A 14,835-nucleotide genomic window follows, 5' to 3' on the forward strand; every position below is an offset into this window, starting at 1 on the left:
ATCACGACTGTGTAAGTACAACCATGCCCCAGCAGGATTTGAACACGCTACTATCGCACCTGTAGGAGGAACGTCTGCGACAACCAATCCAGCTATCCACTCTTATTGAGTGAAACACTCAATATATTTAAAATATGTTATATGATATTATGATATTAATTTAATATGTTTTATAAAAATAGAACTTCTCAGTAGCACTACTAAAAATATAGTAGTTCCTTATTCAATTGTCACATATTTTTTGCAATGTCACTATCATCTTGTTATATCTATTGTTTGTTGGCGATATAATAAATTATATACACTTGAACGAACATTAGTAGTGATGTTTGAAAAATTTTATGTTAGCTAATATTATTAAGGTGTTTATTCAACTTTGTGTTACTTCAAAGTAACTGATTGATTACTTAATCAGTCAACTAAAACATTAACCAATCCTTTATTTAGTAACATACTTGTTTCCATCAGGTTAATTAACCTTCCCAATCGTTCCAATTTCCGTTGTATACTTTATTTTTACTCCTTTCTTGCTTTAATATTATTTTGACATATTCCGTCTTTGGTAACTTTGGCTGACTTTGTAACACTATCTCACTGATTACTCATTAGCTTCGTTACTGTTTAATATTTTTGTTTAATACATTTGTATTAAGGTATCATGTATTACAAATCATATATTAAAAAATATTCACCAGGCTTCTAGCATCTTATTACGTCAAATATTTTAAATATATTACTTTGAAAGAACTATTCTTGATATATATTAAAATCTCCTATTTATCCACGAGGGTTTATCTGGACTGGACTTATAGTTTAGCGTAGGCTCCGAACCACGTTCCTCGCCTTTAAGCCAATCAACTGGCCAGTGACTAACTTAGAGACCATCGGAGAAGACATCCAGTCTTACCCACCCTACTTACTGACATGATAGGGATGGCTATTACGTGTCGGATTTTTCACTGTTGGTTATAAAGACGCTTACAATTACAATCACAATCACAAACATAAAGTATATCTATGCCCTAGCAGGACTCCAACGCGCGACTATCGCAACAGTAATAGACCATCCTGTCGTAATAACCACTGCGCTACCAAATAGGCTTTGGAAATATTTGACGACTTTTAAAGTTAATTATAGATTTCCTAAATCAATTGCAACTTTCTCCAATGCCACAATCTTTAATATTAATTCCACTTGCCATTTTTGTGTTACATTAATAACGCTTAGCGCCCGATCATTATTATCAAACAATTCTTTGTATTAGGGATGTTGAAAAAATATTCATATATCGATATAAAAGATATATAGAAATATCGATATTTTTTGGGTCGATATTTTTCGATATTGTTTCCAGGTATCGATCATTATAAAGGAAAATATCGACTTTTTGTTTTGACATTTTTACCATCTGGACATCAAGTTAATTTTGCGTTATTTGGTATCGACATTTCTATTTGCCAATATATAAATATTTTTTAAAGTTATCAAAATATCGATATATTACTTCGCGCCCGACATCCCTACTTTTGACTTTTAACTTTTCTGCAGATATAAGATTATAATCTAACTGTGGCAAACAGATGACACATGAATCGCTATTTTCACACTGCACTCTCCTTCTTTCACTATTCTTTTAATATGATACCGAGCCTTGGAGTAATCCCTACTCTTCTCTGGTTTAATTTTATAACGCCTTAATTTTCTGGTGTTGTTAAATTCCCTATCATGTTTCCATCCAATACTTGTCAATGAATCGATGAAATCAAGTTACTTAAGTGAAATTAGATTAGATTAATCAAGTAAAATATAAATACGAAATTGAAATGAAAATTAAAGTCAAATTCGTGAAATATTAATTTTGGGGACCCTGTAGCATTCGCAGTGAAATACCTGATTCCCAAGTATACTTATTTTCTGATAGAAATGCAATCCAGCTATTTCAAGAACAAACTTATATGCGATTTCATGTTACCATTTTTTTAGCGATAACTTGCAAATTTAATTCTATAAAGCAATTATGCTAGTTGAACTTTATCTGTAATGATAAACATTTTTCCTTCAAAAACAAGTACTAATATTTCAAGGCTTATTTCGCATTTTCCGCGATTTTCACAGTTTCATAAAAAATAATGAACACTTGCTGCCGAATGAACAGTCAGCTAACTTTTTATTTCTTATAATTTGTCAACTAATAAACTCTATACACTTTATGAGTAATGTTAATTATTTTTATATATATATATATATATATATATATATATATATATATATATATATATGTATATATATACATGTATATATATATATATATATATATATATATATATATATATATATGTATATATATATATATATATATATATATATATATATATATATATATGTATATATAATATATATAATATATATATATATATATATATATATATATATATTATATTACATAAAAATATTAAGTAATTTATCTTACTTTTACTTACTTTTGTTGACCGATTCTTCTTTATTTATTTTTTATTTATTCGAAAGAGTGTACTTGAGTGTGGTGGTGCTCTTGGAATCAAGTCAGGATCTGATGATGGAATGGGGGGGTGAATCAAAGGAAATCATCAAATATCAAAGGCATATACAAAGTTTTCACGTGAAATCAGATATTTGTCTTCAATATTATTGCTGAAGTGATGTGACGGAAGACTGGAAGTCATTCAGTGCAAAAGCCGTTCAGTTTGCTTTTTAAACACTACCATATCTTATGGGAAGCCGTTCTTTATATTGTTATGATATTTTTACTCAATATACTTTTCTTGATTTTTCATGGCATAAATTATAAGATTTTAGTTTTAATAGTGCACTGAACACCTTTTTTAAATACACCACTGTCTTAATTTAATTAATATATAATTTTTAATTAATATTTAATTATTATATTATTAATATTATATATATATATATATATATATATATAGTACAACAGTAATAGACCATCCTGTCGTAATAACCACTGCGCTACCAAATAGGCTTTGGAAATATTTGACGACTTTTAAAGTTAATTATAGATTTCCTAAATCAATTGCAACTTTCTCCAATGCCACAATCTTTAATATTAATTCCACTTGCCATTTTTGTGTTACATTAATAACGCTTAGCGCCCGATCATTATTATCAAACAATTCTTTGTATTAGGGATGTTGAAAAAATATTCATATATCGATATAAAAGATATATAGAAATATCGATATTTTTTGGGTCGATATTTTTCGATATTGTTTCCAGGTATCGATCATTATAAAGGAAAATATCGACTTTTTGTTTTGACATTTTTACCATCTGGACATCAAGTTAATTTTGCGTTATTTGGTATCGACATTTCTATTTGCCAATATATAAATATTTTTTAAAGTTATCAAAATATCGATATATTACTTCGCGCCCGACATCCCTACTTTTGACTTTTAACTTTTCTGCAGATATAAGATTATAATCTAACTGTGGCAAACAGATGACACATGAATCGCTATTTTCACACTGCACTCTCCTTCTTTCACTATTCTTTTAATATGATACCGAGCCTTGGAGTAATCCCTACTCTTCTCTGGTTTAATTTTATAACGCCTTAATTTTCTGGTGTTGTTAAATTCCCTATCATGTTTCCATCCAATACTTGTCAATGAATCGATGAAATCAAGTTACTTAAGTGAAATTAGATTAGATTAATCAAGTAAAATATAAATACGAAATTGAAATGAAAATTAAAGTCAAATTCGTGAAATATTAATTTTGGGGACCCTGTAGCATTCGCAGTGAAATACCTGATTCCCAAGTATACTTATTTTCTGATAGAAATGCAATCCAGCTATTTCAAGAACAAACTTATATGCGATTTCATGTTACCATTTTTTTAGCGATAACTTGCAAATTTAATTCTATAAAGCAATTATGCTAGTTGAACTTTATCTGTAATGATAAACATTTTTCCTTCAAAAACAAGTACTAATATTTCAAGGCTTATTTCGCATTTTCCGCGATTTTCACAGTTTCATAAAAAATAATGAACACTTGCTGCCGAATGAACAGTCAGCTAACTTTTTATTTCTTATAATTTGTGGACCAATGGTGAACTAATAAATTATATACACTTTATGAGTAATGTTAATTATATTTATATATATATATATATATATATATATATATATATATATGTATATATATATATGTATATATATATATATATATATATATATATATATATATATATATATATATATATATATATATGTATATATATATATATATATATATATATATATATATATATATGTAATATAATATATATATATATATATATATATATATATATATATATATATTATATTACATAAAAATATTAAGTAATTTATCTTACTTTTACTTACTTTTGTTGACCGATTCTTCTTTATTTATTTTTTATTTATTCGAAAGAGTGTACTTGAGTGTGGTGGTGCTCTTGGAATCAAGTCAGGATCTGATGATGGAATGGGGGGGTGAATCAAAGGAAATCATCAAATATCAAAGGCATATACAAAGTTTTCACGTGAAATCAGATATTTGTCTTCAATATTATTGCTGAAGTGATGTGACGGAAGACTGGAAGTCATTCAGTGCAAAAGCCGTTCAGTTTGCTTTTTAAACACTACCATATCTTATGGGAAGCCGTTCTTTATATTGTTATGATATTTTTACTCAATATACTTTTCTTGATTTTTCATGGCATAAATTATAAGATTTTAGTTTTAATAGTGCACTGAACACCTTTTTTAAATACACCACTGTCTTAATTTAATTAATATATAATTTTTAATTAATATTTAATTATTATATTATTAATATTATATATATATATATATATATATATATATATAAATAATATTATTTAGGTACACTAATATATCTTTTAATATACCTTCTTGGATCTCACAAAAATTTTGACTGATATAGCTATATATTAAATAAAATAAACTGCCAAATATCACCTCATAAAAATTTCTGATAAACATATCCTTGCTAGTTGCCTGAAAAGGATGTTTTACTTTTACTGAACCTGAACCCTCAAGGATAATGTTTACATTATCACAATTTGTTTTATATACCATTGACATAAAAATACATACCAATGACCTTATTATTATATTATGTAGTAGTATTTTTCCGTCTTTCCATCCACGTTTAGTCCCCAAAAGAATCTTTATTTAAAATTTTATCTGCCATCTTGAGGTATCTTTAGTTTTCCTTTTCGTTACACAAGTTGAATTCACTTCCTGGGATGGCAAGGACGGTTTTTATACCAAAATAAGCCATGACCGTTTTCATAAAATATATATATGTGTATATATATATATATATATATATATATATATATATATAAATATATATATAGCAAATAGTATATTAAGTAAATTAAGTAACATTTTAAAGGCATATTTAAAATAATTAAATGGTTTTTTTATAATGCTTAAGATATATTTGACGTTTTTAAAAGATATCGAAAAATATGAATAATTTTTCGGCATCCCTAGTACTGATTCTACGATAATATTATAAGGAACTTCAATAGTATATTATACCACCAGGGCTGAAAGTAGAATTTTTGGCTCGTGTGGTGTATACGATTTTTTTTTCTAGCCGGTCGAAAGTACGTTATTAACAACATTGATGTTTATTTTTAAGATTACAGGTTATAACTTTAATGACAGCGGTAAACATTTTGTTGTAGCGATAGAATAAATAGTCCCCTAGTTACGAGTATAAATACAAGTGTTTCGACCGAGCTATGAAAAAAACCTTTTTCACGAAATATTTTGCATCTTTGGAATAAGGTTGTAGTTGTTTCGACAAAAGTTTACCTAATTTTTAAGGTGATTTAACGTAGCTGAGTGTAATACTTTTTTGATATATTTTTAAAGGTTTTTCTCATGGGATTTTTTGATGTTGCTTTTTATTGTTGCTTGTTTTGATTTTAGTTTCTGTTAATTTTTCTTGATAAGTTGTTGGATCGGTAGCTTGTCTATAAGCTTATTTAAAAGGGTGCTTATTTTCTCATCGTACTTTTTTAGTGATTATTGTTACAGTTACACTTCCCCTGTCTTTATTTCCATTGATTTTAATGGTTTTAACGTAGCATCTGCACAATATTGGTGATAATTCCTGTCATGAACTGTTACGTTTAGATATTTCTTGTTTTACTTCTTTTTGTAGAGTCTGTGACAGTTTAGATATTTCTTGCTATACTTCTTACTGTAAAGTCTGTGTTAGCAATATCGGAGAAATAAACAACTTGCTCTCTAAGCTAAACTGTCATTCAGTATTGCCTTTAAATCTTAATATTTTTTGTTTCATATTAAGCTACATGCATATTACAAGATGTAAACTAGTTTCTAAGTTTTTAAATGTTTACATACTACAGGTACAGATGCACACACATATTTGGCAAACCCAAGATCGATATGGTGCTAGGTTCTATATGGAAAATAAATATCACGTACATTGGCGAATATTTTGACAAAAATGTGATCAAATACATATGTTGTTGTGTCATTTAATGTAAAAACATTTAATTTAATGTTCCGTTTCAATTTTCTTTATATGTGCTTTTCCTGTTGCTTTACTAATATTGTGAGAGTTTAACATATAGATTAATAATGGAAGAAATTCTACTATTGAAAGAAATATTCTGTAACAAGTTCATAAAAGGATCAATATTTTTATGGTTTCCTATATAAAATACATATTTGCCTACAATAGTTGCCAAATCTTCAATGCCTCAGTTATCATATTCGAATTTAATTGCTTGAAGGACTAAGGTATATTATTTTAAAACTCATTCAAATATCTTTCATATTAAAATATAATTTAATTTATACTATATTATAGACATATTAAGATACTTTTATCATAATAGAACCAGCAACGTTGTTTTAATATAATGTTAATGTTATCATTTAATTTTATTCCAAGAAAAATAAATGACAAAATAACTATAAACGTTACAGAATCAATATTTAATTTCTCTAAAATTTTCCTATTAAACATTAAAATACGTATAACGTGATATTTTGAAATGAATTTGACTACATTCAGTAATTTTTCTATTTGATTTTAATTTTACACATTATATTAGGTGCTTGCATGTATCCTGATCTTTCTTTCATTTTAGAATATTGATATACCATGTAGAAGGATGTTGATTTGTTAGCGATTGAATAAATCACCGATTCCTTTTTTGCGTCTCAATTTCTTATTCCAGCTGCAATAGTGTATCCAATGTAACAAATCACAACTTTTGGAACGAGTACATCACGTCAGCATATACCTGAAGTAACGATTTCATTTGGTTGTACGAACTCGTAATACACTACACCTTGCTGCATATGGACAACCAAATTTTATGTATAGGAATATTTCGATCCAATGTCGGTGTGGATGGCTCTCCTGGACTAGCTCTTAAAATTGTCGCAATAGATTCACTTTTGTTGTGAGTGGCGATGTCACAATTTGGATTGTTTTGGCTGGCAGGTTATTTTCGCTCCTTTCAGATCTTTCTTATCGGATGAAGGAAGTCTGCAAATTGTTTATATATTAACTATTAAGCTGTCGAACTACTACATCAATATAGCGGCATTGCTATTTAAAAAAATATCGATATATCAGAGAATAAAAAATATCGATCTTTCTTATTAAATATATTGATATTTTTCAGCAGATATTAATCAGCCAAAAAAAAAAATAAAAATATTTTTCAGATATTTTAAAAAGCAGCGATATTTTTAATAAACTTTAAAATAAGTACCAAAATAAACCCAAGAACCAAAATATTATGTAAGCTTGAGGTTTACTATCGATATTTTTGAAGAAACCTTTAATTTTTCTTAGGAAAAACATCCAAAATTGTCGATATATCTGCCAAAAATATTGATATTTTTGACGAAAGTATCGGTATACCGTCATCCTTCGACTGAGTAATTCAATAATGTTAGATAGAAAAGAGTTATTTATATTAGCTAGTGATCGAAATCACAATTCATTAAGTTAATATTTCCTTCATAACAGAGTAAGCGAATAATTTAAAAACGATATGTTACTAAAACTTGTTTTCACAGTATTTTCAATACAAGCTCAGAAATATATTTGATATATAATATTAATTAAAATAATAAATGTCAGCGTATTAAAACATATTAAAATAACTATCTCAAATAAGGTAATACTCACCAGCTTTTTTAAATAGCATTTAATTTTATTTACACCACTGAACATTATAACAAAATATAAAATATAAGAAACAAAATAACTTAATATAATATTTCCTTACTTCAATGTTATAAAAATAAATATGGAATACTGTTGCGATAGCCGCGGGTTCGAATTCTGCTGAGGCATGATCGTAAATTTATGTTTGTGGTTGTTTAAAATTTGTGAATGTCTTTGTTAAAATGATTCCAGTCACGTCACTACCAGGCTGGGTAAGATCGGATGTCTTCTGGGATGATTTCTAAAGTTGGTCACTCGCCAGTCCATAGGCTTAATGCGGAGGACCGTGGTTCGGAGCCCACGTTAAACTTTAGGTCCAGTCCAGATAAACCCATAGTTCATATGTGAAGCTCATGGGAAAAATTATTATCGGCTATCGACTAGAATTGATGAGTTGGAACATAGAAACATAACTAAAACAACACATAACTGAAACAAAAAACATAACTAAAACATATTTGGACATATTAAAATGGGAAGTGTTACCTCACCTGCTGTATTCTTCAGACTTTGCTCCTTCCGATTATTGTTTGTCACGACGTTTGTCGACGGATCTTGACGTTGAGAATATGGTGAATCATAAACACGAAAAAATTAGATACATTTTTATACAAATTGGTCGGAAAGCTATAAAACTATGTTGTTACCTTTTAACACTGCTGTTCTTATAACTTATATTGATTATTATTTGCATTGGGTATTTCACTGTTACTTATCCTTTTTACATTTTTACATTTACTAGTTTATATAGTAGTAGTTATTATCATGTTATATTGACGCTTTGTTTATTTTAAAGACAATCAATTTTCTATCGACAGTTTGCGTACTTTACAATTATATTTTTAGAATATGGACTACATCAATTTGAACACCCAATGCGCGTACATTATCTCATATGTCCTCATTATTATAAGTTTAAGGATTATAATCTTGATGTATTAGTTCACACTGAGTATCAAGGTTTATTGGAGCGATAAGCGTTTTTTAGTTCTTTTCACGTTAAATTCCCCATTAAACAATCTCTGAGGTCGGCATATTACGAGTTTTTGATAATTTTTCATCCCTAAAAGTCGAATTAAGTTTATTGCTGTACCAGAAAATACATCGTTCTTTCTAATATAATAAGTTGCCTGAAATATTGAAAAAAGTATCTGTTGTCGATGGACAATAGCTTGTATGTGCTTTTTATTAAATCCTAAAATATTGAGATCAGTTCTCAAAGAAATCGACAATACTTATAATTGACCCTGATCATTTTAATATTAAATTTTATAGACGGATGTAAATAGCATTTTTTCAAGTGCAGTTTTTTTTTAATTAAGTTTAATCAATATTATTAAGAATATAGTCATAACATGAAAAAATTAGATACATTTTTATAGAAATTCGTCGGAAAGCTATAAAACTATGTTACTACCTTTTAACACTGCTGTACTTATAACTTATATTGATTAATATTTGTATTTCAATATTACCCATCCTTTTTTACATTTTTTAGTTTATATAGTGGTACTCATTATCATGTTATATTGACGTTTTGTTTATTTTAAGGACAATCAGGATTATATAGAGAGTTTGCGTACTTTAAAATTCTATTTTTTGAACTTAGAATGCTTCAATTTGAACACCCAATGCGCCTACATTATTTAATATATCCTCATTATGATATGTTTAATGATAATGATTTTGATGTATTAGCTCATACTGAGTATCAAAGTTTATTGGAGCGATAACCGATTTTAACTTCTTTCCTCGTTAAGTTCATCATTAAACAATCTCTGAGGTCGGTATATTATGAGTTCTTGATCATTTTTCACCCCCAAAAAGAATTAAATCGAATTAAGTTTATCGATGTCCCCAAAAATACATAGTTCTTTCTAATATAATAAGTTGCCTGAAAGATTGGAAAAAGTATCTGCTGTCGATGGACAATACCTTGTATGTGCTTTTTATTAAATCCTAAAATATTGAGATCAGTTCTCAGTCAGTGTTTTTTTTAAATTAAGGTTAATCAAAATTAATTAAGAATATGGTGAATCATAAACACGAAAAAATTAGATACATTTTTGTAAGTGGTAATGTGTTAGTTCTTGTTACGCCATCGTTATATAAAATATCAAAATGGTGGCCATCATATATTATGACATAATAAATCATCAAAAGTGTAGAGTATAACAAGATTAGTACCAGTTAACATTTATGTCATGTCCGAACCATTTTAATATATTCCTTGTCTACAAATGAAACGAAAAAAAAAGAACTAACCTTAATTGCCGAAATGACGGATTCGAATGTGGCCTTTCCGCTAATTACGACCTTAGCCGATAATCCGAGCGGTAAAGACGAGGCGCGCGGCTCCGAATCCGCATTTTAAGTAGAAATTCACGATTCCGTAGCGCACACATTCTTGCGTTTTATTATTAGCCGCACATCTATATGATTCTTACATAACGACGATGTTAGTCAGAGGATTTCCAGTTGCAAATCGACGACCTTCAGACAACCACAAAACTCACCGGCCATTTTTCAATTTCCTATTTTCGATTTTGGTCTGTGTTCGGGCTGGCCTATGTCGCGCGCTCGCGCTCGTGAAAATCAGTATTGGTGATGCTTGGTGACCGATGAGCGTGTCCTATGGTTACGTCGACGATACAAGTGCAAAATGGTGAACAAATGTTTAAATAATTACGTTGTTTTGACGGTAGGTCGACATCGAGCGTACATCTGCATGTCTTTAAAGTGAATTTGTTACTAGACCCTGTCACCTTTCAAAAACATGTTTAATGATTTTGTGTTTGTTCGCGATTTATTTTAATTCAGTAATAATGTAACAATTTTATTAATATCATATTCATGAATTAATAATACTAATTTTGTTGCGAAATAGTATTATTGATATAAAACACTCTTATTTGCATTATATTTTTCCATATTAAGTCATTCATATTTAAATATATACGTCTGAGTCACTTTTCTTCTTGCTTTGACATAATTCTCATATTTATTTCATAGAAAATAGACTTGTGAGGTTATGTTAGTATACATTCTCAAATTCGTATTTTATAAGTGCATCATAAATTTACGTAAGTCAGTGTTATTCGATTTTCGAATATTAGCAACATTTTTAGTTAATTAAAAACCATATTCGATGCTGTCATTAATATGTTTGCTTTTAGCTGAGAAGAATCGTATGTTTTTTGGTGATTCTGTCATTTATTGTCTTAAGCGTCACAAATATATTTAACATATAAGTGTAATTCTTACTATCTAATTATTATTGTGTTTATTATGTTGTACTGTTGTAAAAAAGTCTAAGAATCTAAATCTAATGAAAATTTAGATTTTAGTAACAATTGGCTTAATTTATAAAAGACTTAATAAATGTAATAGAATTTATCTAATTTGTGGTGAACAAGATAATTTCTGAATATGCACCTATGCATTTCATTCTGTCCTAAAATTTAATAAGTAGGCTTCTCTTCTAAGGAAGCTTTTAAAAAAATGTAACCAAGCTGTAAAAAATATATACTTTATAGATAAAACACGATTATAAACAAAAATAATTACAAATTAATATCGTTTATATCAATATATATGAAAAATAAAGTTACGTTAAATTTAAATGTTAAGTCAGTTTTTAAGCATATTTTTATTCGTTTAGGCCCAATCCACAAGTTTCCTTTTATATAGTCTTCATTTACCATTCGAGTTAACATTTTAGATATAAAGAAATTAAACAATTTTATTATTGAAATTCTGGAAAATATCGCAAGATTGTATTTTACGTATGTGTCTAATTTATTTAAATATTGGTGATTTTTTTTCCTCATTTCACAAATATTGTCGATGCAGTGAGTTCGAACACGTAAGTAATATAATATATTTAAGTTGCTATATTAATTTTCTTGATAATTTCATTCAACGCTAACGGTGACTAATATACGGTAAATAATCTTGCAGAATTGGAGGAAATTGTTCTTTAGTTTGCTATTAATGACTATATTTTCACCTAACGTAGTTGCTATGTTATAACTAGGGTTCATAGATACTGGATGTATTCTATTATTCAGATATTTACAGCATATATTTAATTTAAATTAGGTATTACTCATTTTCTTCAAAGCCGGGAAGCTATAAAACTATGTTGTTATCCTTTACTACTGCTGTTCTGATAACATATTGTCATATTGGCGTTTTGTTTATTTTAAGGAGAATTAGACTTATATAGAGTGGTTGCATACTTTACAGTTATATTTTGAGTTCTTAGACTACATCAATTTGAAGGCCCAATGCGCATACATCCTGATTATGATAAGTTTCATAATGATCTTGATATATTAGTTCATACTGAGTATCAAGGTTTATTGGAGCGATAAACGATTTTAACTTATTTTCACATGAAATTCATCATTAAACAATCACTGAAGTCGGCATATTATGAGTTCTGGATCATCTTTCATCCATAAAGGTCGAATGAAGTTTATCGATGTATTGTGATTTTACTTTAATCAATATTTTCATTAAATTGCTGTAAACAATGCAAAAAATATGGATCATACGTCAACATTTTTTGAGTGTACATAGTGTAAGTATATTAAGTGTAGACATATACAGAGGACTCCTCCTTTACCATCCCCCCATCATTTCGCGTTATAATCATTAATATTTTCTTTATATTGCACATTTTGTTGCATTTACACTTACCTTATGTTTTATTTATAAGTTGAAGACGCTAGATATCATTTTGTCAAAAGATCAAAATTTGTCTGCAAAAGCAAATTACTCTAAGGAGTCTATTAAGGTGACGATAACAAATTTATTATTGCACACAAGTGTAACAAGTCTTGTTTTTATACTTATGTCCTAATAAAAAAAATTAACATAACTCCTTGCGGTTTAAGAATCTGCTCAGTGGGCAATAAGCTTTTCTTATGATTATATTATATATATGATACTGAAAATATTATTCTAAAGTATATGCACGTCTTGTAATCAGATCGGATGATGTTTAACCTTTTATTTTACGCACTTTAAAATCCCGTTGCACATTTAGTTAATTAGCGACCACATTGAATGACCAAACACTCTTTTAATTTTGAATTCACATTATGGATTCTCGAGGAAGGTCTATCGCGTTCTATCAGTTCATTAGAGACATACTACGGAGCATCAGCAATGACACGCAAATTGTTTTGAAGCCATTGTGTGATGGCTATATTTGACGTGCTAGCAGTATCTCACAGTTGGATTCCGTATGATCAAATGAGCTTAAATTTTGATTCGTATAGAAATAACTTGTGATCTAATGACATATTGGATTTGCGATCGATAAGCCAATATATCTGATATAGTTTAAGTTCAAGTTATTTTCGTTTAGCAAGTATGTGCTTCTTCCAGGTTAGGCCAGGCGGTTGGTCCTTTATAAACCATTATGTGTTATTCAAAATATTTGTGTACTAGTACTAAAAATAGTGCTAATGCACCTCAATTTAGTGTATATACATATTAAAATATTTAGCATACTCAGCTTGAGGAAGTGGACAATATTTTATATCCACTTGTGTATATCGTCTTTGATGCACAGTGAATGAGTAGGTTTTTGTTCCATTTTCTATAATCTATAAAACAAATCAAGGTGTATTTGGAGTCCTAATAATAAAACTAACTTTATGGTTTTTAAACAAAATATTCCCCTTGAATATAAATACTCTTGTATTTCGATGACTCTTTGTATTTCGATTCATCAACCCCTTCATCATGTGCATAAAATCGTTGACTACGTAGTTTGATTTGAATGTGAATGAATTTAAAAAAGTAACTGCCTTTATAAGATCACATACAGCATCGAAATTATTTGGAAGCCGTACTTTTGCATAACCCTTAATGAATTAATTGTGGAGGGAATGTTTTTGACTGACCTACAATTCGTCTTTATAATAACTTAAATCTAGATATAGATCTAAGTATATATTTAGGAGGACACACCGTCCCTGATAAAACAATATTTATGTATTAACACTGTTGTTTTCCTACTAAATGCACTTTATTAAATTATACTACATAAAATCAACTGGTTTGATTCTTTTGAGTCTGTATCCTGTTTTGGTGTTACCCAAGAATTGTTAATACTTTGATATTGACATCAGATTAGAGTCTTCTCATGTCTTCTTGCAGTTTTTTTGATTTCCTGAATGACAGTCATTATCTGAAGGTCTCAGTTTAGGTAATTAATCCTCTAGTATCTGGGTCCACCTAATTCTCAGTACTTTTGTTTGGAAGATGGGTTTTGATAAAATTTACTGCTGCCAAGGTTAGAAATATAAATATTCACCCTCGTATATCTATTTTATATTTGTTTTAATTGAATATAATTGATTCACAATTGTTTTTATTTACATACAAAATATAATTGCGGCTTTTTAACTATATATTATATTTTTTATCGTGAGAGGCTTTAGCAAATTTAATTTGCAATGCAATTTCTGAATGAACTTCCTTTCATTATAATGTATATTCAATATTCTTCATTTTGTATTCTAATCACTTATCTGTGA

The 14,835-nt window shown here is 28.5% G+C and overlaps 1 protein-coding gene and 1 long non-coding RNA gene across 2 annotated transcripts in view; one reads left to right on the forward strand and one right to left on the reverse strand.

The window, feature by feature from the left end:
- spz3 (Spaetzle domain-containing protein 3) overlaps positions 1 to 14,835 on the forward strand; it is a 192,822-nt gene that overhangs the window by 120,090 nt on the left and 57,897 nt on the right. The gene's annotated exons all lie outside the window — the stretch shown is intronic.
- Positions 8,573 to 10,688, reverse strand: LOC143189822 (uncharacterized). Its single transcript, XR_013004097.1, has 3 exons — positions 10,547 to 10,688; positions 8,773 to 8,835; positions 8,573 to 8,710 (listed from the first exon to the last, which is right to left on the reverse strand). It is a non-coding gene; the product is annotated as an uncharacterized LOC143189822 (long non-coding RNA).

Source organism: Rhynchophorus ferrugineus, unplaced genomic scaffold, assembly GCF_030347505.1.
Source record: "Rhynchophorus ferrugineus isolate W39M unplaced genomic scaffold, kcgeb_rfMv2 rfM1, whole genome shotgun sequence".
Classification (NCBI taxonomy): domain Eukaryota; kingdom Metazoa; phylum Arthropoda; class Insecta; order Coleoptera; family Curculionidae; genus Rhynchophorus; species Rhynchophorus ferrugineus.